Source organism: Tenrec ecaudatus, chromosome 6 (assembly GCF_050624435.1).
Source record: "Tenrec ecaudatus isolate mTenEca1 chromosome 6, mTenEca1.hap1, whole genome shotgun sequence".
Classification (NCBI taxonomy): domain Eukaryota; kingdom Metazoa; phylum Chordata; class Mammalia; order Afrosoricida; family Tenrecidae; genus Tenrec; species Tenrec ecaudatus.
This window is the reverse complement of record NC_134535.1, coordinates 10,549,528-10,555,527: the sequence shown is the minus strand read 5'-3', so window position 1 is coordinate 10,555,527 and position 6,000 is coordinate 10,549,528.

Here is a 6,000-nt window from a genome sequence, read left to right as displayed (position 1 = left end):
TTTACTGTTGAAAATAGTTTGATTACATTAAGACTAGTTGCAGAGGTGTTCAAATTAAGTTTGTGGTCTGAAGAATTTCTTTTCTAATATAGAAGATGGATGACAACGGGCAGTGTCTCCTGTGAGCCCAGTGACAATAGAGGTTTGCTACTGAAGTGTATTCTCCATCTGTCCTCTCGCTAAATACCACTGTCTATTGCTCCCACCCCCAAACAAACAACACCAAACTCATACCATTGAGTCATTTCCAATTCACAGTATACTAATTATGTAGTAGTATACTAATTATGTAGTACATTTATGACGGCCTTCATAGAGTTCATGGAAGAATTTTATTTTTGCATTAACTCCGTGAAGCCCCCTTCTGCTTGGTTTTCAAGGCTTTTATCTTTAGGGGAGCATATAGCCTCATCTTCTTTTCAAGGAATAGCTGGTGGGCTTGAGCCTCTGACCTTGCATTTATTAGTTCAGTGCATATCCAACAGTGCCACCAGAGCTTACTGTGTAGTGTAGGTGAGTCACAAAGCACAAAATACACTCAAGTACTTGAAAACTGTCAAGTGGGTTTTGCTTTGTTTCACAGTTTAAGAGCTGTGGCTGTATGTCTGGAAATGCTCGGTCATTCTTAATACACAGAGATAGCAGGTGCTCTGTGGTTTGTGTTGAGAAGCACGTTTCTTACTAGTGAAACACTTGGGGTTGTAGTTTTTAATTTTGGTGAGTATTGTGAATATTCTAGTACCTTAACTGAACACACATATACTAAGTTGAATGAATGCTGCAGCCGAGATGACCAGCAGAGCGAAATAAATCTTCATCTTTTCCTCTCCTTCCTTTTGGCCTCTCCTTCCTTTCACCACTCCTTGCCCTTCTTTCCTATCATCCCCCATAGTCTACTCCCCTCCCCCGTGGTGTACTTTTAGATATGCAGTATAAATTACACTGCTTCCATTTTCTTCTTGCCACATTAATCGAATATATTGACTGCTCTTAAAATTGTACAAGTCATCTATGGGAACATTCCTGGTGAATTTGAAAGACAGCAGAGTCTATTGCTCCTTTCAGTGGTCTCTCTTGACTGGGCATATCTCTTTCTCTCCAAGTGGATTAAAGAGCAAACAGGAAACAGGCAGAGTGGACACTGTTTTCAGAGGTGTTCCGTTTGAGGAACTATATAACCTTTTCAGGCTGACTGTTTAAAAATCACAATTCATTTATTGAGAACAGTTTTTCTTCTCCCTCTATTTTTGATGTCATAATCAAACCTCAATTTTTATTTTCTGCCCTCTTTTGTTTGTTCTCTCTCTTCCCCTCCCAGCTTCTGTTTTATTTGTCTTTTATTCTTTTTATCCTCTCCTCAAATTAATGAGACAATAGCTTTCTCTCAGGAAAAATAAATGCATTTTTGAAAAAGATTCTGAAGTCTATGAAATTGCATTGTTTTTGGTGGTGGTGGTATGTGTGGACAGTTTATTTTTTAGAAGTTAAGGATAATGCCTATATTATAAAAAATATCCCTTTGCAATGTAAAGAAAATTCTTTAAAAATGATGTGAAAGCTTATTAAACAAAATTTTCTTTTCCACTCACTAATTCATACACATTTAGTTTTGCAACATTTTGACATGGATTTACTGCATGGAATAAAAGGAAAACCATTGAAAGTTAAAATTCCAGCAGAGATTCTATGTGAGCATGTCTTTAGTCTCAAACACTAGCAGTAATGACTCTAGTTTTCTTCTGTCCAAAATATTAGGGGATTACATTTCTAAAGTTTTTCTTAATTAGGAAATGGGTGTAGATATTTGAAATTTTCTTCTGTTGCAATTTCAAAAATATTTTGTTTTTATAAAGCATTGCATTTGGTTGTATGCAGCATTGGCCTAGTAGTTCAATTTTGGTCCCATTTTGTTTGTTGTGAAGTCACCACTCCATTTGTTCTCTTGGCTCCCCAACTGAAAAATGGAGGGATTAGATGTGTTACAGTCTAAGATTCCAGGTGTGAAAATTTTTTGGTTCTATGTTCTATTTGACATTTTGTCTAAAGCTGATAAAAGAATAAAAGAACTTTGCTTATATTACCACTCCTATAAAAATAGAATACATTTCAGTGTGAAGTGCATTAGACTGGATTGTACAGGGGTTGCAGTCAGTGACTGATGAAAACAATTTTACAAGGTGGTCTCATATACAAACCAGTTTCAAAATATGTTCTGTGACAACTTTGAACTCAAATGCCAGGACTTCATTTTGAGAGGTCACTGTAAAAAATCTGTCATTGAGCACACGGGAGCAATTGAAGGGGAAGGAAGAGAAAGTGGAGCACATCCTGGCCCACCAAGTCTTTATGATGATATCCCCACTCAGAGCAGCCAATGCACAGAGAGGACCATGTGGCTGGCCCCACTTTGAAACGTGACATCCCTCACTGACCCATAGCCCTACAGGGGACAACACTGGCGATACAGTGTGGGAATTGTGCCCAATCTGACCCCACCACACCTAGGCAAAACACTAAGGGTGTGCAACAGAATAGCAAGGGGAACAGAGCAAAGGGAAATCCTCAGGGAATACCAAAAATAGACTTTGGGGCCAGGATATGGCATCCCATCATATTCTACCCGAAAATACTCCTAAAGGTCAACAAACAGACCTGGAACTATTTATAGGCTTTTCTTTGATTTATCATAGTTGGTTTGTTTTGTCACTTTGTTTTGCGCTCTTGTTTTTTTTGTGTGCATATTATTATCTCTGCAGGTCTATCTAGGAAAGATAGACTGGATAAACAATCTGGAGGAAAAAAATAACAGGACTAAAGGTTCCAGGAGAACTTGGTGGGGGAAAGGAAGTGGTGCTTACCAACCCAGGGACAAGGGAACAACAAGTGATCCTAAATCAGTCACAAGGAGGGTGTAAGAGGCCTGGTAGGGACTGATTAGGGGCAATGTAACAGAGAAATTACTGAAACCCAAATGAAGGCTGAGTGCGATAGTAGGACAAGAAGAAAGTAAAAGGAAACAGAGGAAAGAAAATAGGCAAAGGGCATTTATGGAGGTCTAAATACAGGCACACACAGATGTAAATATATTTATATATATAAAATGGGGAAATAGATCTATGTGCATATATTTGTAGGTTTGGCATTAAGGTAGCAGATGGACATTGGGCCTCCACACAAGTACTCCTTCAATGCAAGAACACTTTGTTCTATTAAATTGGCATTCCATGATGCTCACCTTCCCTACACAATCGCTGAAGACAGCAGGGGCATAAACAAATATGGTGAAAGCGGATGGTGCTCATCTATCAAAAGATATAGCTATAGCGTCTGGGTCTTAAAGGCTTGAAGGTAAATAAGCAGCCATCTAGCTCAGAAGCAACAAAGCCCACATAGGAGAAGCACACCAGCCTGTGTGATCACAAAGTGTCAAAGGGATCAGGTATCGGTCATCAAAGAACAAAAAGATCATATTGTTGTGAATGAGGGGGAGAGCAGATTGGGAACCCAAGACCCATCTGTAGGCAACTGGACATCCCCTTATAGAAAGGGTGGTAGGGAGGAGATGAGCCAGTCAGGGTGCAGTGTAGCAATGATGCTCATACCCCCCCACCCCCACTAGTATCCCAATTCTACCTTACACATCTGGCTAGACCAGAAGATGTACACTGGTACAGACAGGAATGGAAACACAGGAACCTTCAGGATCAGTGGTGAGAGTAGCGATGCTGGGAGGGTGGAGGGAAGATGGGGTAGAAAGGGGGAACCGATTATAAGGATCTACCTATAACCTCCTCTCTGGGGGATGGACAACAGAAATGTGTGTGAAGGGAAATGCTGGACAGTGTAAGATATGAAAAATAATAATTTATAAATTATCAAGGGTTCATGAGGGGGGGCAGGGAGGGAGGGGAAAATGAGCTCAAGGCTCAAGTAGAAAGCAAATGTTTTGAGAATGATGATGGCAACAAATGTGCTTGACACAATAGATGTATATATGGATTGTGTAAAGAGTAGTATGAGCCCCCAATAAAATGCTTTTTAAAAAATCTGTCATTAACTTGTATCTTAAATCTATTCAGTTATTTTTATCACTCTTTAGGAGTTGACTTTTCCCTGGTATGGCTTCCTTTAAAATAGCATTACTTTCGTCCTTCTCCCCAAGTCCTTTTCCTGAGAATAAAGGATTGAGCTCATACCTTTGCATAATGACTTAGTATTTTAAGCCCGGCATGTTTAAACCTGGGTGACTTGATTAATAGATGGATGAACTAGCACTTAAGAACATTTTCTAAGTTCCAAGCCAGAATTGTGTTTTAAATGAACATTAGACATGTATAAAATTAATACTTTAGCCTGAATAGCCAGATACTTACTAAAAAACTTCACTGTTCTGGTGACTGGAATTTTAGCGAGGCTCTTGCTTGGCCTGCACTCCTCTGTTGTAAGCAGTGCCAGGGCTGGGGTAGGAGGAGGTTTGCTCCTTTAGCACTCTGCTACCCTGCTTTCGGCAGGAAAAGAAGGCTGCTGTTTTACTTCTTAAACTCCTACCATATTGAAAGTTTCCATAAATAAGCCTTGGGTTTATTTATTATGAGACTTCTAAAGGTGTCATCCTCTATTCATGACCAAAGACAATATAAATACCAATCAGTGTATTATGTAGAAAGCAGTGCCAACATTACAGTGAGAAAGGTCATTAACCACAGTATCCGAGTTATCTATGAGATTTATTTATCATGTCTCAGTTGGCATGGACAAGGCCCTAGTTTTTTCATCAAGCAAAAAGTTTGCATGATTTTTATTTTATTTTAAATGGTGGTTTGGGCAAAAGTTTACATAGCAAATTAGTTTTCCAGGCAACAATTTGTACTTATTTTGTTTAGAATAGTACTCTTCCCACTTCTTCCAGGGTTCTCTGTTTCTGTTGTTCTATTTCCTGCCCCTCCTGAGCTTTGGGGTCAGTTACCGCCCTTTTGGTCTCATATAGTTAATTGTTGTGAGGAGTATTATTGCTCACTTTATAGACCTGTCTGTTGCTAGATTGAAAGGTGATTCTTACAAGGGTGTCTCAGGGCCACAGTCTTAGATTTTCAATAGTTTCTGTCAGATCAGTAAATACACTCTTTTTTATGATTTTGAACTTGTTTCTACTTTTTTTGTAATCATTTTATTGGGGGGCTCATACAACTCTTATCACAATTCATACATTGTTCCTACATTTTACCTCTATTTTGTCCAGGATCTTTTGTGGCCCAGGTCTTCGTGATTGGCACTGGTAGTCAGGCACCCATCTCTAGTTTTTCTGGTCTCCAGGTAGTGGAGTATTTGGTTCACATTGAGTCCTGGGTTTTCTTTAGCATCTTGACTCTGAAAGGGAGGTACCGATAGTTACATCTTAGATGGACACTTGGTGTTTTCAGATCCCCCATTTCTGCTCACCACAGTTGAATATTGAACACTTGTCTTTATGAGCTATGTTCTGCCAGTTGGCTAAATGTTCCTTGAAACTATGATCCTAACTTTCTAAGCCTAGTGCCTCATTCCTTCAAGGTGTTTGGCTAAGAAGTTTTTATCTCTCTGCCCTCTGAAAATCTAGTGTGATTTTCACAGTCATTTGGAACTTTTAATCTACCCCAAACATTTTGATTTATTATATATGAGATGTTGGTATTATAAATAGTACATATATGAGGGCCTTCAAAAAGTATGGAAAATTCTATTATCTTTTAATTACATTTTTGCATTAACTTTTTAAGCCCCCTCATATGTTCATAATGTGAATTAGAATTTGATAGATTAAAATAATTTAAATGTATTAAGGGACCTGATATTTTAAAAGAACTCTATTATTCATTTTGTAAATCTGAGGCTGATCTTTTATCACAAAACATAATGAACATCTGGTAAGTTACAGACACTAATAAGTGCTGGAGGGTACAGAGTTGGGTAAAGACCATGCTTGTTCAGACAGAGAAAGAAATGGGAACCTGGATATAAAAA